This window comes from Homarus americanus, unplaced genomic scaffold (assembly GCF_018991925.1).
Source record: "Homarus americanus isolate GMGI-L3 unplaced genomic scaffold, GMGI_Hamer_2.0 scaffold41444, whole genome shotgun sequence".
NCBI classification, from domain to species: Eukaryota; Metazoa; Arthropoda; class Malacostraca; order Decapoda; family Nephropidae; genus Homarus; species Homarus americanus.
Window position 1 is genome coordinate 1,054,269 of NW_024753611.1, and position 21,795 is coordinate 1,076,063.

Below are 21,795 nucleotides of genomic sequence, written 5' to 3' on the forward strand. Positions count from 1 at the left end.
GTGTTACCAGAAATGTGACTTATTATTGTACTGCAGAAGTCGTTTGTTACTAGATGGTCACATGCGTCACACCACAGCAGTCGAGGCAGCTGTTGAGGCGTGTGGACGATGATCTTGTGGGTTCATGTATAAAGAATAACAAAATAACCTTCACCAGTCATCACACAATGCAGTACTTACTTAGTGAACACACACTTTGAATATAATTGTGTACCTCCACTTATGAAGGCACTTATTTACTTTTTAAACAATTACCAGTTGCTAAATTTTACAGATTTCGTAGTGAACTGTCTCCACTAAACACTTACTGGTGGAGCGTCTTAGACTGTGGGACCTGAGGCGGCGGCATCTCCCAGGAGCTGAGAAAGGCATGGATGGTACAGTAATTACCCCCAGCCCTTGGTTCACGGAGCAGATGTCTCATTTCCAGAGGATGGAATCTTTAAATTTTTCGAGGAGGCTCTCTCCGTCTCCGGGAAATGTAAGTTAAGTTAAAGTTTTATAATATTTCAAGTATACTTTTAAATATTATATGTATGGGTTTTATCCATAATCTTATGATGTATTGGTTTTAAATAGGAAACCTTTTTAAGTGAATATTTATTTAGTGTTTAGGTGAACAGGTCCTACACTATCGCTCTGACGTATTGTTCATTACCTTCGACTTTATTGAGTTCATTCTCTCCACTCTTCCGTCCCGTCCGACATTGTGAAGGTGGTCACAGTATAAGGTCAACAGATATCCTTAAATTATCCTGAAGACATCGCCATGTGGTCACCAGGGAGAGCGATGGCGACGTGACCAAGGAGCATGGGCAGCCACCAGTCACCTGGTTATAATGAGACGGGCCATATAGCTCTACCTTTAGGAACGCCTTCCACTACCGCTACCCATTGTAAGGGTTTTCTGGGGCATGAAGGAGGACGGATAGAATCCAGGGAGGGTAGAGGCCAGCCAGGGGAGGTAAGGGAGAAAGGGCTTTTAAGTAAAGAAAGAGTACTTGATAGAGTGTAGGTTGAGTGGAGTGTGTGTGTGTGTGTTGGAGACACAACTCAGCTCCCTTTTGTCTTTTATCGTCGTAGGTGGTTATTGGTTATGAGTCGAGGAAGTGAGGGTTAAGGGTAGTAAGGGGTTCAGGAAAGTGAGGAATGAGGGAAAGTTAAGGATCAGGGAAAGTGAGAAACTACGAGGAGTGAGGTGAAAGATGAACCTATTTGGGGCAGGCCAGAGGGGGAGGGGGGGTGGTGGAGGGGAGCACAAAGTGTCCTCTATTACAGCCCACTCACGTGAAGTGGGGCGGGGCGGGGCGGGGCAGAAGGAGGAGGAGGAGGGCGACCAGGAGGTATAGAGGAGACGCGGAGGTTGGTGGTTTAACACTGGTGGTCTACAAATATCGGGGCTCGAGCCGGTAATCCGAGAAGTGTGAGGCCCGGGTCGCTCCAGTAACCCGAACCTAAGGGTGCTAAGTCGGGGAGGCGCACCCTGACCCAAACTAATGATAGTTATAACAAGAAAAATGAAGAGGAAAATGAGTTGAGTAACAATAACAAGTGAATTTTAGGAGAATTTTTATGTACGAAATAGAAAATGTGAATTACGTCAAAAGAAAGTGAAGGAAAATAATATAATTTTATGTTGTGTTTCCACATTTTCCATCAGTAATTGTTTAGACTGACTCATGATATTGAAAATTTTTGTAATAATAATAATGAGTTATTTTAACAGCAACAACAGTAATAACAATGATCAATTAAAACCTCTAATTATCACATGAAAGAGAATTATAATGCCTCGCTGTTTCTAATGAAGCGTGACAATTTATCACTGTGCGAGTATTGTATCATTATTATCTAAACCAGTCCGTGTGACCAAATATCCAGCATTTTATTTAAAAATTAATTATTCTATAATCAAGGAAGCCAGTTGATAATAATAAAAAAAAACTATCGTTTCTCACGTTGAAATATTTCCTGAACTAAAATATTAAAATAACGAAAAAAAGGCGACCCATTCATCCATTGTTAAATAAGTTGGTCATGGTAGTCAGCACCGTGAATGAAACCAGGAAAAGAAAACTCTCTCCACATCGAACCAGTGAGTGAATAGAGGCAGATCGCTTATATATTCATGCTCGGTGATTCATTCTGGATGGAGAGGGAAAAAATGGTGATCTGTTGTTAAGTTATTGAGAGATAATTTGTTTGAGTGAAAAAGAATTCTCCACACCAATCAGGCGCCTCAAAAGAGATAGATCGCTTATATATTCATGCGCATTGGTTCAACTGATTCTTTTCTCGTAAATGAATCAGTGAGATGTGAGCGAAACGCTTTGCTAGTCAGTGAGTTTTACGACTTGTGGAACAGGGGTAAAGAGGCTCTCAAGAGTTGGATTTCTACCTGTGAGGTCCCTGTCGATAATTTCCGGGGAGAGGAATTATGAAAAGAAGCAAAGGAGGAGGAGGAGGAGGAAGAAGAAAGGAAGGGAAGTAAAAAATGACGGAGGGGATATGCTTGTTGATAATTTCCGGGGGAAGAAGAGAAGGAAATACGATCGGTTGAAGATATGCATATTGTTAACATTCAGATGTATATACACTCTCGAGACCCTGGTCAGTGAAATCTGGACAAAGGGGTGAAAGGATGATGAGGAGGAAGAGAAGGGGAGGAGAAAACATGATGACCAAGTCTTATGGCCAGAAAGTTCAATTGAGATGATTTTTTAAATTACAGAAATTAGTCATTGTACAGACCTATAAACACGACAGGTCGTTTATGTAATAGGATATGTTTTAGTGTTTTTATAACGAAGGGTAAATTTCTTAAAATGAAACCGGAAGTACTTGGTGAATATAAATACTGCAATCTGTATGCGCTGGGGGGAGTATTAATGTTTAAGAATAATCTATACACACAAAAAATAAGGTATCTTATAATTATGCTAGATTGTATTTAAATATGATCTCGACACAAAGTTACCTGTAAATAGAATTCTCGGCGTCACGTGAGGCGGGGCTAGGCGTGTGTGAGGCCTCTCTTATGTCGTCCAGTGAACATTCCAATTGGTCGCCTCCCCCCACCCTCCCCGCGCCATTGAACCCTATCAATGACCAATCACTGGCGACCCTCTACCCTTGACTAGTGGGGGTCCACAAGGGAGCTGGGTGGTCTGGGACCCTTCTGGCTTCGTTTTGGACCTCCTAGCATCTATTAGGGACCTCCTAGTATCTACTAGGGTCCTCCTAGTATCTACTAGGGTCCTCCTAGTATCTACTAGGGTCCTCCTAGTATATAGTAGAGACCATCTAGTATCTATTGGGACTTCCTAGCATCTACTAGGGCCTCCTAGTCTCCACTAAGGATCTCCCCGGACAAACTTATAGGACCTCCTTGTAGTGTTCACGACTCGTTGTGAAGTTTGGCATCATTTTGAGTCTTACTATATTTAGGCTCTAAGAAACTCTTTGTAGGATCGCCGCGGCTCGTAAGGATTTTCCATGATGTTTATAGACCGTGCGCCATCTGCCACGACTTTTCAGAGCCTGATGGAACCTTTTTGTATGTATGACCACCTTAAGAATATCCCGAGAGCTTCCATTCATGCGACCTCAGAAGGATATTATCTAGTTTATCTTATATTCTGTGAGAGATTCGTGTCAACAAGCTCCCAGGCAGCTGTGTGATCTTGTACTCCTTTTCATTCCCTTGTCGAAACACCGCTTATGCCTATTTGTATAAAAGAAATATTACCTGGGCGTTATATACATAGTGAATTATATTACCAACTATTATTGAAAATTGACTACGTAGTTGTCAATTATTTTATTCGTACTGATACTCCCTCTATGTTCACTGTCTCTAAGGATTTACTGTCTAAATAAAAATCCAATGATGATTATCCCTCTTGACACGTATATAACAGATCAGGTCATCTATACTTCATAAACCCGGGTGTGGTAATCAAGATAAAGGGTTCATTCTGCCCAAGGGTTCAGATTCACAATGGGAGTTTTTGGAACTCGAATGACACGATCGGAAGTCACGTTTGAGATTCGTCGAGACTTTATTGTTTTATGTGTGAATCCCTGTTATTAATTAAAGTGGTGTGGTGTTGTAAGGTGCGTTTATACAACCTTAAAGTGATATATTGAAGCATTTGGTGTGAGTTGTAACTGCTGGTATACTGTGTTAATCTGAGTCATAGGTGTACAGTATTAGCTCTTGGGGGTAAAGACTGTGCTGTTGTGAGTGTTAAGATCCTTCATGAGTGCTGTTGTTATATAGCATTAACCTTTGTTTTACCACTTATAATTTCTTTTCCTACCGTCCTAACTCCACCACAAGCGTAAGTATAAGACTCCACCTCGAATAAACATCTCGTAATTTAAGTGTTGCCAGATTAGGGTTAACCTTGCCTCTCGTCTTCTCTTCTGACCTTCCCCTAAGCCAGGTGATCGATTAAATTGAACTAAGTTTGGTGCAGTAACAATGGTCGATAGTGAGTGTTAAGCAAATGTTTCTTTCTTTTGTAACAATGGTCGATAGTGAGTGTTAAGCAAATGTTTCTTTCTTTTGCTTCTTCCCTCTCTTCCTCCACCCCCCTTCGTTTTCTTTCTCTTCCTTCCCCGCTCTTTCGCTTTCTGTCCCCTCCTCCTACCTCCTCCTTCATCCCCCTCCTTCGTTTTATCCTTCCTCTCCTTCATTTCTTCTCTCCATCCTTAGTTTCCTTCCCTTCCTTCCCTCGATTACTTCTCTTCTCCCTCACTCGTTCCTTTTTGTTTCCTTCCTTCCGCCTTCATTACTTCTTTTCCACCCTTCCTGCCATCCTTCCCTCTTTCCTCCGCTCTCTCCTTCTTCCCTCCCCTCTACCTCCATCTCCTTGAAACATAACCAAAAAAAAAAATAAAACACCCACACAAACACACACCATCACTACCAGTCTCCAAGAGCAGCTGGCTAGTTGCTTAGGCCGTGCCCTCATTCAAGATGGCCACTGATCGTATCACTCTAATCGAATATTTGATTTGTGGAGAGGCTAATTGATCGAGCCCCACCAACCCCCTTCCACCCCTTCCCCTTAACCACACACCCATACCCACACAATCTCTTCCTGACCACACAACCCTCTTGACCACACAATCCATCCTGACCATACACAAACCCTGCCCCACTCCCAGCCTTCCCGACCACATACAATCCCTTCCTGCACCACACAACTCCTCCTGCCCACACAGCCCCTTCCTGCCCACACAACACCTCCTACCCACACAACTCCTCCTGCCCACACAACTCCTCCTGCCCACACAGCCCCTTCCTGCCCACACAACACCTCCTGCCCACACAACTCCTCCTGCCCACACAACTCCTCCTGCCCACACAACTCTCATCCCCCTCAAAAAATACAAAAAAAGTTAGACACGCATTCCTAAGATATTCTCAACTTCAATAACATCATCATATCTTTTCTATAATTTTCTATACAGAGTTTGGTCTTTAGATAATCACAGGTATTAAAGTTTTTCCTCACTTTACCTATGTATAGTTTAAGGTCTTGCAAGTCCGACCGAAATCGTCAATAAGCAGGTAAATAGAGGTAAAGTTTAGTCGTATAGAGATATATGCCAAGGTAAATAAATACCATCCAGAGGAACAATCATTTAGCAACTCTCGGTGAGGTGGCGATAACTCACCTGGCCAGCGTGTTATTGTTGAGGGCCAGTCGTCTGGTGATGGAGGGTGAAGTGTGGAGGACGACGCTGGTGGAGGACGGGGTAGTGGAGGACGAGGTGCTCAAAGACTGGGTGGTGGAGGACGAGGTAGTGGCTCTTAACACTTGAAGCAGTACGGTATGTGAAGGTATTATATATGGCGACGATGATATCACATTGTGTGGTGCTTTTTATATTAATTTATTACCTGGACACTCACTTAGATCAGTTAATAGAACTCGTTCTTTGTGTTTCCTCTGTTTCAATGAACAGATGTGAACTTTTTTAATTAATCGTGTCGTTTAAGAAAAGTCCTGCATGATTGGTCTCCTAAACACGCATTACTGCAAGACATAACAGTGAAAAGCTTTTAGGTCTGAAGATGATGACAAAAAGGTACCCATGCCGATCCTTATAACTGTAAATGAAAACGAAACGCCAACTCAATCGAAACCGCTTCGAGACATGGTCGAAATTTATGGCTCGGTAATGGCAGTTCTCGCTCAGGGTTTTGTGGATTTATGTGGCGTAAGGATGTAAATTTATATGAAATAAATCCCTTGTATGACTGTTGTTTGCTATTACCAGTGTTTTGTGGAGGAATAGACTGTGAAGTTTAGGAGTTGAAGAGGAGGGTCCGAGACTGTGTTTTTGAACGTTTACTTCGCCAACACCCAGCTCCTGAGGCCACACCCAGCTCCTGAGGCCACACCCAGCTCCTGCGGTCACACCCACTCATATGAGTTTGATAATGACGTAATCTTTATACTGGGGAACTTGCCTGTTTTTATGAGTTGATGTTATGTAAATATCAGTGCACGTTTGTATCGATTAACTCACACACTTCGCTTCTATTTTATAATTTTCATTATCGTAGTTTATGTGTTTGAACCGTATATATATATACAGTTATACATACTGTATACTAACAAAATGATACATATTTCAATCTCATTTTCGTATACCTATGAATACCTTTATGATGTTAATTAACGAATATATGTTTTTTCCATCATAGTTATTTATATTTTTTTGTTTCTACGTAACCGTCTTGGAGCGAGCACACACAGAAACATACATACATACATACATACATACATAAGGTTATGTGTTACGGGCATTATGTGTCTTATGCATCTCATTTGGATGCTTCATGCGTTACTAAGACTCAATCATTTTTATTTATACTATTATCATGATAAATAGTCACTCCATTAGTCATTCATTACGTAAGTCACTATTAGTGGAGGGTGGAGGGGCAGCTGCAGTGGAGGTGGAGGAGCAGCAGCAGTGGAGGTGGAAGGGTGGAGGGTGAAGGGGCAGCAGCAGTGGAGTTGGAGGAGCAGCAGCAGTGGAAGGGTGGAGGTGGAGGTGGAGGTGGAGGAGGCAGCAGCAGCAGTGGAGGTGGAAGGGTGGAGGGTGAAGGGGCAGCAGCAGTGGAGGTGGAGGTGGGAAGGTGGAGGCAGTGGAGGTGGAGGGGTGGAGGGGAGCAGCAGCAGTGGAGGTGGAGGGTGGAGGTGGAGGGCAGCAGCAGTGGAGATGGAGGTGTGGAGGGGAGGGGCAGCAGCAGTGGAGGTGGAAGGGTGGAGGGCAGCAGCAGTGTGGGGTGGAGGGCAGCAGCAGTGGAGGTGGAGGGGTGGAGGGCAGCAGCAGTGGAGATGGAAGGTGGAGGGCAGCAGCAGTGGAGGTGGAAGGTGGAGGGCAGCAGCAGGTGGGGTGGAGGGCAGCAGCAGTGGAGGTGGAGGGTGGAGGGGCAGCAGCAGTGGAGGTGGAAGGGCAGCAGCAGTGGAGGTGGAGGGTGGAGCAGCAGTGGAGGTGGAGGGGTGGAGGGCAGCAGCAGTGGAGGTGGAGGGTGGAGGGGGAGCAGCAGTGGAGGTGGAAGGGTGGAGGGGCAGCAGCAGTGGAGGTGGAGGGTGGAGGGGCAGCAGCAGTGTAGGTGGAAGGGTGGAGGGCAGCAGCAGTGGAGGTGGAGGGTGGAGGGACAGCAGCAGTGGAGGTGGAAGGGTGGAGGGGCAGCAGCAGTGGAGATGGAAGGGTGGAGGGCAGCAGCAGTGGAGGTGGAAGGTGGAGGGCAGCAGCAGTGGAGGTGGAAGGGTGGAGGGGCAGCAGTGGAGATGGAAGGTGGAGGGGCAGCAGCAGGGAGGTGGAAGGGTGGAGGGCAGCAGCAGCAGGTGTGGAGGTGGAGGGCAGCAGTGGAGGGGCAGCAGCAGTGGAGGTGGAAGGGTGGAGGGCAGCAGCAGTGGAGGTGGAAGGGTGGAGGGGCAGCAGCAGTGGAGGTGGAGGTGGAGGGAGCAGCAGTGGAGTGGAGGGCAGCAGCAGTGGAGGTGGAGGGGCAGCAGCAGTGGAGGTGGAGGGCAGCAGCAGTGGAGTGGAGGTGGAGGGCAGCAGCAGTGGAGTGGAGGGGCAGCAGCAGTGGAGTGGAAGGTGGAGGGGCAGCAGCAGTGGAGGTGGAAGGTGGAGGCAGGCAGGTGGAGGCAGCAGTGGAGTGGAGGTGAAACATCAGTGCGGTGGAGGGTGGAGGCGCAGGAGGCAAGGTGTCTAGTGTCTTGCGAGCCGATGATTGAGACATAATGTTGACACCGCTTCAACACCTACACCAATATTTCACTGAGTTTCGCTCTTGTCCACCAATCACACACCTTATCACAACTTAGAGTCACCGCCGGGAGAATAATGGATGTTTTGTGTGATATAAAAAAAACCGCTGTCATTTTTACGTTGTGTGCTAGGGTTTGTTTTTATGAGGGGGAGTTTTATGACAGCTTTTGGGTGTTGTGTTGTTGAGGTGCGGCTTGTGATGGGAAGGGGGCGGTCAGTGTTGTTGGTTGGGTGAATCGCGTCTGGGCCATCAATAAACATGAACTTGAGCGATTACTTTTTTTTGTGGGTCATCATTACCATACGAGCACCACGACGCTACACCAATATCTCCTCACCACTCTGTACCCTTCCTTCACTCTCCTCCACCGGTCACTCACCACACGCTAATACACAGCGAGGAGTTTGCGTGTGTGTGTTGGGGGAGTCCTGTATGGGGTAATCTCAATTTCCATGAACCGAGGATTCATTGTCTTCTTAGCGGGAGGTCGACGTTCCCGTCCTACCCAGAAACATAAAAGGTCTTACAGGGTTCCAAAGCTGGTTCCCCTGACGTGAACATCCTTTATGATGACGTGTAGTGAGAGCACCAAGATCGAGGCGTGGATGTATAGTGTAGTGGTTGTTAGCGTCGCCTTGGGTCAGGGAATAAGACAGAGGGGTTTTAGTTTAGTTTGAGGGGGGACATATTACTTATTATCACAGTGTAAAATATTTTAGTTCTCTTCGGGAACGTAGTCATCTTGATTGCTTTACACTCGCGGGTCACCGAGGACCACTCTTCCGGGTAACAGCCCCGGGTCAGCCGTGATATATGCTGTTGTAGCGTCTACATTCACTTGTCTTCGGTACTGAGGTTTGCACTCAAGACTATATTTGTGTGATTGTTATTTAATAAAAGTCTCCTATATCTAATACGATGACTGTAGGGAGATGTATGTTGAATCTGTTTGCAGGAAGAGTTTCACCTATATTTTTTGTGGCAAGTTACGTTGCTTGTTGAGAGTGGAAAGGAGACGAGCATGATCTATGTTGTTTATCGAGGATGTTGTTCTTTGGGGCAAGAAAAAATACAGTGTGACTTTTCTCTCTGATATAAATGCAAGTTAACAAAGTTGACTCAGTGGAAGAGCTGCCACTCAGTGTCCACCCGGCGGCCGGCCCCATGTAAACACCCGCCTGCCCCCCCCCCCTTCACACGCCTCACTCTAATGTAACGTGCAAATTTTAGGTAGACTATATTTTGTATTTTTATTAATAAAATAATAACCGCTTTTAAAGTAAACGATGCAAATAATTAAACATATTTCGTTATTAATGATATGGATACAAACATTTATCAAATCTGCCGAAAATAAATACCTTCTGATAGTAAAATAATTTTAAACAGTACATGTGTTAGTGGTAAGGAGTGATCTTTATCTGCATAACTGGTGTGTATCGCCTCGGCTGTCATCTTGACGCCCGAAAACCAACAAAGTTCAAAACTTTCTCCACTGACTTAGAGTAAGCGTGTTCGATAACGTCAGGACGAGCGAGGAACCGAATGTTTCTATTTGGGGAAATACATGTTAAGACCAACAGTGATTTAGGGGCGCTAATCAGCTCTGTGAACGACTATCATGACGAGCTAATAGAAAGACACACTGAGGGACAGTTTTCATCTCCTGCGGAACTCAAACGCCTCGGCAGCGCAGAACAGGCCACACATACAGTCAGAATCATCAGCTAATACACGACCTGGAACAACACCAACATAACGATCTTCCCTACACTAAAAACGGCTTGTAACATCGAGTATTTGTAGACCCAACACCTGCCTGTGTAACTTCAATATTTGTCTTTCTTCACACAAAATCAAGACACCAGCAGGGAAGAAACTGCCCACTCACACACTCTACCTGGGAAAAAGATTTAATAAGCGAGTGCTTGTTTTCCAAATATTAACTCTATTGTTTACCCTTTTTAGTGTCTGTGTGTGAGGAGACTCCGGGGATTTGAAACTATGAAGCAGTGTTAGATTTTTATGCTTTTTTTACACGTTTAACTTTGATGTTGTGGTACTGACACACACACACACACACACACACACACACACCAACGATCTGTACACGCTCCGGTAATTTTAAATGATTCGTGGCGGTGGCTAGTATATTTCTGGGCCATTTTGGCGAATAAATTTCCCTTTCCCACTGGAAATTTGACTTCAGTTGGCGAACTGGCGAGCACCTATAGCGATGAACCCAATACACGGGGGAGTTGTGGTGTGTTCAAACTACCAATTACAAGATATCTAATAAGGTGTCTAGATGGGTACTAGAGAAGGATAATTATTTACTGGTGAGCGCTGGGCTGGTTGGACCATTTCTCACGTACTGTACACCTCTTACGTCACTAGTACAGCCAATAACCACGAGGCACTGAAGAGAAAGCTACCCTGACGTCATGGGGGCGGTAACCAATCAAATTCTCTGTTTTATGATCATGTGTGACGTCATAGGAATGGTAACCAGTCTTATCTTCCCTTTGTTCTATGATCATGTGTGTGACGTCATAGAAACGATAGCTAGACATATCTTCCCTTTGTTCTATATGAGCATTTGTGTGACGTCATGGGAGCGGCAACCAATCAAATCCACCCTTTGTGAGTACTGTATTTGGTCCAAGATTTATGACATCATTTGCTTCCTGACCAGTAAGGAGACAATCCCGGGAACATATGCTTCCAAACAGGTCGGAACAAAAACACTCAGCACTATCAACATATTAATTAAACCACACAAGTAGTTAACAGCTCAATAAAATCACATAAGCACATGTTAATAAAAGCACACAAGCACAATCACAAATAACACCACAACATACAAATGCAGTCAAAAAGTCACAAGCAAACGGCCCGAGTATCGCTATCACGCAGGCCAAGAAAAGCAATCTCAGATCTCTCGTTGGTCTATCTATCTATATCTGTCTGTCTAAAGGTTATAAACAATTCGCCTCAGCCTGAAGGATACCGTAGGACTCCTCACAGACAAAAACTATATTATAGGCAACCTGTCGCTCCTTATCCTCCAGGACACCGTGAATTAGTTCTAGCTGAGACCCCCCCCCCCCACACACACACACATTGTTACGAGCGACCAACCTCTACTCCTTTGAATCCGTCGGGCATGAATGAAAGAATAAATAATTGAATGAATGAATAACAATCAGACAGATAGACACTTAGACAGAGCTTTAAGAGACGGACAGATATACAGATCGATAAATAACAAATAAAGCGATCGACTACTATGGACCTTTTCATCGCCTTTCATATCTCCTCTAAATAAATAAAAAAATGAATAAAGGTTCATAGATTCTCACGGAGATTTTAACACAGTGTAAATATTGATCCGTGAGAGAGAGAGAGAGAGAGAGAGAGAGAGAGAGAGAGAGAGAGAGAGAGAGTGTGTGGGGGTGGTGATCAAAGAGGCCGCTCGCCACTACCTGCTCAACACCGCCACTCGCCACGCACGCCTTACCCACCGTATTATTATCCACCACTTAACTTATTACTAGCCTTTTCTTGGCTGCTTTTTAATGTATGTATTTTGTCGTTGGGAATAATATTGGAAACGGTGGGATGATAATGTTGGTGTATGTATATGTATGTATAAAATTGTGTGTGTTTGTATGTATTTCTAGACAGGATATATGGTTGAAAGTATACATGGATTATTTGTGTTAATATATTCTCTCTTTCCAACAAACTAACACTCTCTACCTCCCTCCCTCCTCGCGACAGATATATACACCTGACTCCCGGTAGCTGGGTATAACAAACATATAATTATCCGGATAATTCACTAATTCCTGATAATTGCCGTAGAAATCTGAGTGCATCGTGATTGACTGTTGCTATTTTATTTGTTGCTGTGAACCCGCTGATGTGTGGGGGTGGTTGTGGAAAAGTTACACACGGTTCATTTAACGTTAATACACTCACTTCCACTAGCTGTCTGTGTACGTGATACAGTAGTTTGGATGATAGTAACCGTGTACGTGATAGTTTGTAAGATAGTAACTGTGTACGTGATAGTTTGTAAGATAGTAACTGTGTACGTGGTAGTTTGTAAGATAGTAACTGTGTACGTGATATAGATAGTAGCCATGTACGTGATAGTTTGTAAGATAGTAACTGTGTACGTGATAGTTTGTAGGATAGTGTGTACGTGATAGTTTTAAAAATAGCAAACGTGTCCGTGAAAATTCCAAGACCAATCGCAAAAAAAAGTTTCCTGATTGGCTGATGTCGGATTCGGTTGTCAGTGTTACCAATTCGTTCCCCAGACGGGTTATGGTATATGATGTTATGCCACTTAGGCATGACTATCCTCTTTTTTTTTTCAACTGTATAAGATGTGGCAACACTACATTCTCTTGTTTTGATAACCAGTAGAGGGGGAAACAGGTCTCTCTCATTGCATTGACAGGAAATACCACCACCAATCTCCTTTAAGTAACGAAATGTGAATAATGAACCGGGACTCATTTTACGAGTAATTGATCAATGATTCAATGTGTTGATATTTCCTGTCTGAATACAGTGGGATTACAGTGAAGAAAGTTCAATGAAATACAGTGGAAATGGTAAATACGGTGAAATGCTGGAAGTGCAGTGAAATTTAGTATAGATACAAGGTGTGTAATGTATATGCAGTGATATTTTATGGGAATGCTTTGAAGGTAGTGTAAATACAATGACAGTCTAAATACAATTAATAAAGTATAAGTACAACAAACACAGGTTAAGTACAATTAGTAGAGTTCTGTTGTAATGTCAGTCCAGTATTTATTTACCATACAAGTGCTTGATGGATTCGCATACCTACAAATAAAATTATGTTAAAAAGACACCACGAACAGGATCACACCGGCACAATTCAGACGACACGAACCGGTCAAGGACAAATTCATCTGATGAGTTCGGGAAAATTTAGTTTATATTTGTGATACATCAGAAGTTATTAACAATATGATATGGTAGATTGAGAGGGAGGGAGGGAGTGGTAGGTGGCAAGGATGGATGTAGATAGGCGGGGAACGAAGAGGGATGTGTGGTAAGTGTGGAGGGATGGAGGGAAGGATAAGTTGTGGTAGGTGTGGAGGGAGGGGGATAGGTTTTGTTAGAAACGGAGAAGGAAAAGGAAAGAGGGAGGGAAGTTGTGTGACTAAAGAAACTGGAGGAAGGGATATTGCGTGGTAGGGAGGGAGGGGGGAGAATGTGACAGGTGAGAAAGAAGGGAAAGAGAGATTGTGAAGCAGGGAGTAATGGAGAGTGCGAAGCAACAAGAGAGAGGAAGAGACGGGTACGGCATGTGGCAGGTAGGGAGGGAAGCAGGGGGGGGGATGTTAGGTAGGATGGGAGAGTAGGAGGAGGGAGGGTATTTGACAGGTAGGGAGGGTAGGAGGAGGGAGGGTGTGTAGGAGGTGGGGAGGGTCGCACCTGTAGCTTCTCTTAAGGCTAAGGTAAGGTGAGCGTGACTGATGTACGATACCTGCAACTCTCTCTCACACAGACACACACACACCAGCACAGCAATCACCCCCCAGCCTCACTCTTCCCTCGACGCCTTAGTATAATGTAAGACCGTCCTGATGAATACAAGAAGTGTCAAGAAATCGTTCTGTGGTGAATTAGTTTTTGGTGGAAGCGTCTGGTTAAGGATGGGAGGGTGGCGTGTGTTGTGCCGGGGGCGGGGGATGGTGAGGGGGAGGGAGTGAAGGCTAGCCCCCACCACCACCAACATCTCAATCATCACCAACACCACGCTAACTCACTCACTCCCCCCTCTCACCCCCCAACTCTCCACCTTGATCTCTTAATCAACCAAAAGGCCTCCAGGTTAAGCAATATTTTCCTTCACTACTAGTATGACTAATTTTATTGTGTGTATTTCACGACATAGTTAAAGAGAAATAATGACAATTGCCAGCGCAGGTAAGTGTAGAGTGTGTTGACTCGAGCATCAGTATGTGGTGGGGCGGGGGTAGATGGGTAACGTGTTGATACATCTGGTTTCATTAGTGGGTGACTGTGGGCTGTCGACGATGCTGCCGCTTCACTTAGCTCGGGTAATTAAGATGCCAGGCAACACTCTCAGTACCTGCTCGGGCCAGCCTTCATTTAGTTTAAACTTACAAACTTTCAAGGCTACTTCTTGCTTAACTCAAAATAGACAAATATACCGGGCTAGCTAGCCTTACAAAGTTCGTCTGTCCAGCACCTGTGTTTGAGTTAAATAGTGATGACAACAGCACTCGGCCTTACATGCTACAGAGAGATACACTTAAACAAGGATAATAACGTGGAGAAATGGGGTATAAGGAGGGGTAAAATGAACTCCATTGTCGTAGTCGAAGTTGAGGTGGAGCTGAGTATTTTGGCCGAAGGCTGGGACGGCCACTAATGTCTCTATTACCTGCACGCCATTCATCTCTTCCTAGAAGCAACACGCAGACTGACTGCCCGGTACTGTTGTCCAGCCCACACCAGCAATATCCCTTCCACGCTTGCCTGCCTCCACCTACAAAACCCCTGCCACATCTACCTTCCTCCACCTACAACACTCTCGGCTGTGTCGTGGTTGCTATTGAGTGTGTGGGGTGTGTTAGGAAACCCAGAAGGTGTGTCGTGGCTGCTATGAAGTGTGTGTAGCATGTTAGGTCTCCCAGAAGGTGTGTCGTGGTTATTATAGAGTGTGTGGAGTGTGTTAGGAAACCCAGAAGGTGTTTTATGGCTACAATAGAGTGTGGGGGTGTGTTAGAACTCTCAGAAAGTGTGTCATGGCTATTATAGAGTGTGTGGGGTGTGTTAGAACTCCCAGAAGGTGTGTCGTAGTTGCTGTAGAGTGTGTGGAGTGTGTTAGGATTCCCAGAAGGTGTGTCGTGGTTACTATAGGGTGTGTGGGGTGTGTTAGGACTCCCAGAAGGTTTTTTGTGGCTGTTATAGAGTGTGTGGGGTGTGTTAGGACACCCCGAAGGTGTGTTGTGGCTGCTGTAGAGTGTGTTATAATTCCCAGAAGGTGTGTCGTGGCTTCTATAGAGTGTGTAGAGTGTGTTATAATTCCCAGAAGGTGTGTCGTGGCTGCTGTAGAGTGTGTGGGGTGTGTTAGGACTCCCAGAAGGTTTTTTGTGGCTGTTATAGAGTGTGTGGGGTGTGTTAGGACACCCCGAAGGTTGATTGTAGTTGCTGTAGAGTGTGTGGAGTGTGTTAAGACTCCCAGAAGGTGTGTTGTGGCTGCTATAGAGTGTGTGGGGTGTGTTAGGACACCCCGAAGGTTGATTGTAGTTGCTGTAGAGTGATGTGGAGTGTGTTAGGACTCCCAGAAGGCGTTGTGGCTGCTATAGAGTGTGTGGGGTGTGTTAGGACTCCCAGAAGGTTTTTTGTGGCTGTTATAGAGTGTGTGGGGTGTGTTAGGACTCCCAGAAGGTTTTTTGTGGCTGTTATAGAGTGTGTGGGGTGTGTTAGGACACCCCGAAGGTTTTTTTGTGGCTGTTATATAGTGTGTGGGATGTGTTAGGACTCCCAGAAGGTGTGTCGTGATTGCTGTAAAGCGTATGGGCTTTGTTAGGACTCCCAGAAGGTGTGTTGTGGCTGCTATAGAGTGTGTGGGGTGTGTTAAGATTCCTAGAACGCGTGTCGCCGTTGCTATAGAGCAGTGGTTCTTAACCTTTTTTGAGTCACGGACCCCTTTGAGAATCTGGTGAAAGCTATGGACCCCCTCCTTAGAAAAATGCACATAAGCACATAAACACAACTTTGCATGCAATGAATATACTTTATTTTATTGAAAATTCATTGCCTCATACAGTGTATGACATACACAAAGTATAGTGAATATAAATGTAAAATTTTTATCTGACCTTCACGGACCCCATGAAGCCCATGCTATAGAGTGTGTGTAGTGTGTTAGGACACCTAGAACTACCAAAAATGTAAGTCTCACAATGCCTTACACCTTAGTAATTTTTCAAACAAAATATACTTTCCTCTCAGAAGTGAAATTTAAGGGGTTTAACGAATTACGTACATACAGAATAACACGTTAACACCAAAATCGCGCTTTGGAAATCCATAGTTGGCCAGTAATTAGCATTAAAACACACCATTAAATATTCCAAACATCATTGCGACCACTAATTACCCGCAATCGAATTGTGAACCTTATATTCGAAATAAGCATGCTCAAGAGTACCTATAATGTTATTTTCAACACAATCTAATTTTGGGCCAAAACTGCCGAAAAAGTAAGGCTTACACCTTAGTAATTTTTCAATCAAAATATACTCACATTGTGTTTTCAGACGAGGGTATAAAAAATAATTGTCAAAGCTAACGGTTTATAAGAGTCCCAGACCTGACAAGGTGCATCCCAGAGTGCTAAGGGAGGTGTGCAACGAACTTGCTGAGCCCCTGAAGATCATATTCTGTAAATGTCTTGATGAGCAAAAGGTCCCCAGTGACTGGAAATGGCTTATGTGAGTCTTATATTGAAGAAGGGCGATCGTCCCTTCACTAATAATTATAGACCAGTGAGCCTGACCAGCACTGTGTGTCAAGTACTGGAGAACATTATACGAGATGCCATGATGGAACATCTACCATTAAACAACTTTGTAAAGGATTGCCAACATGGTCTTATGCCGGGATACTCCCACTTAACACAGTTACTCAAGGTACTGGGTGTTTGGACGCAAATTCTGGAACAGGGTGGCAATATCAACGATATATACCTAGATTTTTGCCAAGGCTTTCGACAGCGTACCCATGAAAGGCTGAAAATTAAACTGGAAGGGTACAAGATTTGGGGAAGTGTTCTAGCGTGACTGCATGATCGCAAGCAGTGTGTGGTGACTAATGGTACAAAATCGTCATGGGCAAACAGGGTACCACAGGGCAGTGTACTGGGCCCATTGTTGTTTGTTTGTTTCATAAATGACATGCCGGAAGCTATACACTCATCCATTCAAATGCTTGCGGATGATGCCGAGTTATTCAGGGAAATTAAGAACCAAGCAGACTGTGGAGAGCTGCAGAAAGATCTCTGTGAGCTTCAAGAGTGATCGAAGAAATGGCTGCTAAGATTCAATGTCACGAAGTGTAAGAGGATGCACCTGGGTCGTACCAACGGTAAGGAGACTTATCATATGTCCCAATAGAACGAAGAAACTGCATTAATAGAGACCGAATGCAAAAAAGACCTGGGTGTGTATGTTGACAATGAACTGAAGTTCTCGGGCCATTGTGAGAAGACGGTGAATCAAGCAATTAAACTAGTACGTCTTATAAGAAGGTCGATCTTCAAGAGTGAGGTGCTTCCCCACCTGGAGTACTGTCGCCCCGTCTGGTACCCGAGATAGTAAGCAGCCTTTCCATCCATCATTTTGCCAATGGTTTTCTTTTCACCCATTCTGTCAGTCCAGCTCTACTAATGTAGATACACGACTGCTCACATGATTTGTACACATTGACAACACAATACACAGTATATATATATGATAGTATTGCACGTAGGTTACGTTAAGTTAGGTTAGGTTAGGTTTTCCGGGCCTTTTTTGTGACTTTTTTCTTGGGACTTTTTTCCCGGATTCTTACTCCCAACACCAATTTATCTTCCGTATATGATTCTACCTGTACAGACTTGAATGCCGTTTATTTCATTAAAACGTATTCCATACATGTTGGGCCTGTCCCCATTCTGCGAATGTGATCATAAGGTCACCACTCACTGTTCTACAGATGACGCTTGTTGTTCTGCGGAACTACTCTCTTGTGGCAATTAAATTACTCTTAACTATTGTACTGTAAATAATTTTTTTAAATAATACACACACACACACGGTGTGTAGACGGTGTGTGTGTGTGTGTAGTTTCAAACACAACAACGAAACTAATGTGAAAATTGCCGAGGTAGTTTTATTGTTAATTTAATTACTACTTCACCTGTAAATACTATAAACATATGAAATATGGAGTAGCTTCACAAGCAGACCTGCCAACCATTGAGTTGTGCCCATCTGTTCAAGAACTGTGGTGTTCCAAGAGTGCTGTATAGTGTAGGTGTACAAAAACAACATTGACTACTTAATTTTTTAGTTCAGTTGTTAAAATATTAATCATTCCAGGACGGCGATATGAAGATGCAGGACACAACAACCGTGAGAGTGTCTTCAGGCAAACGGGACTCTTGCTGCACCACATTAGAAACCAAACTCTTTCTGCAGTTACAACTTATGGTCCGGGCTAGTCTCATGGTCGTTTGTTTACTAGTGTAGATTAATGATCTGGGTTCACAATTTAAAAATTAAGAGTAATGAGTAATTAGTGTTAATTAATTGCCTTTGAAATTATTTTAGTAGGTTACGTTCTGACCTCGTAGTTTTAAATGGCCTTTATATACATTTTTATAAATATAGGCTAATAGGGTGTTTACTGAGCTAGAAAAGCCAGGAAATATTACAAATATATGTGGAATTTTATTTGAATTCAGTTCAACTTCAAAATGTTACGTTGACAGCAATCTTGCCATAAAGTAATGCTGTACTGTCACATGTGATGGTCTTAAAACATTATTTGATTAATTGGAGTATGTAAGTCTTCATAAAGTGAAGCTGCATCAATTTTATGCTTTTATGTATTTTCTACTTGTGCTCATCAAGACTGGTCTGCCAGAGCACAACACATGTATTACAAAATAAAAGTAACTCCTGAAAGTTTCTTTATTTCCAGTCAAAATACAGCCATTCATGTACTTAGAACTATTTTCACCTTGCCCCCAAATTAAGTCACCTTAGTAAGATAGATTATCAACTTTTTGCGAAATATTACCTAATTTTCCGAAATAGATTATCATAGAAAACGGGAAATTTGTATCATTGAAAATGGGAAATATCTACTTACCGGGAAAGTTGGTTATCTACTTTCCTGGGAAGTAATGTAGTTTATCGACTTTTTGGTAAATATTACCTATTTTCCAAAGTAGATTATCATAGAAAATGGGAAATTTGTATCATAGAAAATGGGAAATATCTACTTTCCGGGAAAGTTGGTTATCTACTTTCCCAGAAAGTAGATTATCTACTTTTCTGGAAAGTAGATTATCGACTTTTTGGGGAAGTAGATTATCGACTTTTTGGTAAATATTACCTAATTTTCCAAAGTAGATTATCATAGAAAACGGGAAATTTGTATTACAGAAAATGGGAAATATCTACTTTCTGGGAAAGTTGGTTATCTACTTATCATAGAAAACGGGAAATTTGTATTATAGAAAATGGGAAATATCTACTTTCCGGGAAAGTTGGTTATCTACTTTCCCAGAAAGTAGATTATCTACTTTTCTGGAAAGTAGATTATCGACTTTTCGGGGAAGTAGATTATCGACTTTTTGGTAAATATTACCTAATTTTCCAAAGTAGATTATCATAGAAAACGGGAAATTTGTATTACAGAAAATGGGAAATATCTACTTTCTGGGAAAGTTGGTTATCTACTTATCATAGAAAACGGGAAATTTGTATCATAGAAAATGGGAAATATCTACTTTCCGGGAAAGTTGGTTATCTACTTTCCCAGAAAGTAGATTATCTACTTTTCTGGAAAGTAGATTATCGACTTTTCGGGGAAGTAGATTATCGACTTTTTGGTAAATATTACCTAATTTTCCAAAGTAGATTATCATAGAAAACGGGAAATTTCTATTACAGAAAATGGGAAATATCTACTTTCTGGGAAAGTTGGTTATCTACTTATCATAGAAAACGGGAAATTTGTATCATAGAAAATGGGAAATATCTACTTTCCGGGAAAGTTGGTTATCTACTTTCCAGAAAGTAGATTATCTACTTTTCTGGAAAGTAGATTATCGACTTTTAGGGGAAGTAGATTATCGACTTTTTGGTAAATATTACCTAATTTTCCAAAGTAGATTATCATAGAAAACGGGAAATTTGTATTACAGAAAATGGGAAATATCTACTTTCTGGGAAAGTTGGTTATCTACTTATCATAGAAAACGGGAAATTTGTATCATAGAAAATGGGAAATATCTACTTTCCGGGAAAGTTGGTTATCTACTTTCCCAGAAAGTAGATTATCTACTTTTCTGGAAAGTAGATTATCGACTTTTTGGGGAAGTAGATTATCGACTTTTTGGTAAATATTACCTAATTTTCCAAAGTAGATTATCATAGAAAACGGGAAATTTGTATTACAGAAAATGGGAAATATCTACTTTCTGGGAAAGTTGGTTATCTACTTATCATAGAAAACGGGAAATTTGTATCATAGAAAATGGGAAATATCTACTTTCCGGGAAAGTTGGTTATCTACTTTCCCGAAAAGTAGATTATCTACTTTTCGGAAAGTAGATTATCGACTTTTCGGGGAAGTAGATTATCGACTTTTTGGGAAATATTACCTAATTTTCCAAAGTAGATTATCATAGAAAACGGGAAATTTGTATTACAGAAAATGGGAAATATCTACTTTCTGGGAAAGTTGGTTATCTACTTATCATAGAAAACGGGAAATTTGTATCATAGAAAATGGGAAATATCTACTTTCCGGGAAAGTTGGTTATCTACTTTCCCGAAAAGTAGATTATCTACTTTTCGGAAAGTAGATTATCGACTTTTCGTGGAAGTAGATTATCGACTTTTTGGTAAATATTACCTAATTTTCCAAAGTAGATTATCATAGAAAACGGGAAATTTCTATTACAGAAAATGGGAAATATCTACTTTCTGGGAAAGTTGGTTATCTACTTATCATAGAAAACGGGAAATTTGTATCATAGAAAATGGGAAATATCTACTTTCCGGGAAAGTTGGTTATCTACTTTCCCAGAAAGTAGATTATCTACTTTTCTGGAAAGTAGATTATCGACTTTTAGGGAAGTAGATTATCGACTTTTTGGTAAATATTACCTAATTTTCCAAAGTAGATTATCATAGAAAACGGGAAATTTCTATTACAGAAAATGGGAAATATCTACTTTCTGGGAAAGTTGGTTATCTACTTATCATAGAAAACGGGAAATTTGTATCATAGAAAATGGGAAATATCTACTTTCCGGGAAAGTTGGTTATCTACTTTTCCAGAAAGTAGATTATCTACTTTTCTGGAAAGTAGATTATCGACTTTTAGGGGAAGTAGATTATCGACTTTTTGGTAAATATTACCTAATTTTCCAAAGTAGATTATCATAGAAAACGGGAAATTTCTATTACAGAAAATGGGAAATATCTACTTTCTGGGAAAGTTGGTTATCTACTTATCATAGAAAACGGGAAATTTGTATCATAGAAAATGGGAAATATCTACTTTCCGGGAAAGTTGGTTATCTACTTTCCCAGAAAGTAAATTATCTACTTTTCTGGAAAGTAGATTATCGACTTTTTGGGGAAGTAGATTATCGACTTTTTGGTAAATATTACCTAATTTTCCAA

At 42.3% G+C, this 21,795-nt stretch overlaps 1 long non-coding RNA gene across 1 annotated transcript; it reads left to right on the top strand.

Annotated features, from left to right (window-relative positions):
- The first annotated feature begins 280 nt into the window (after nucleotides 1-280).
- LOC121855398 lies at nucleotides 281-19,059 on the top strand. The gene is made up of 2 exons (XR_006086785.1): nucleotides 281-481; nucleotides 18,472-19,059. It is a non-coding gene; the product is annotated as an uncharacterized LOC121855398 (long non-coding RNA).
- The last annotated feature ends 2,736 nt before the right edge of the window (nucleotides 19,060-21,795 follow it).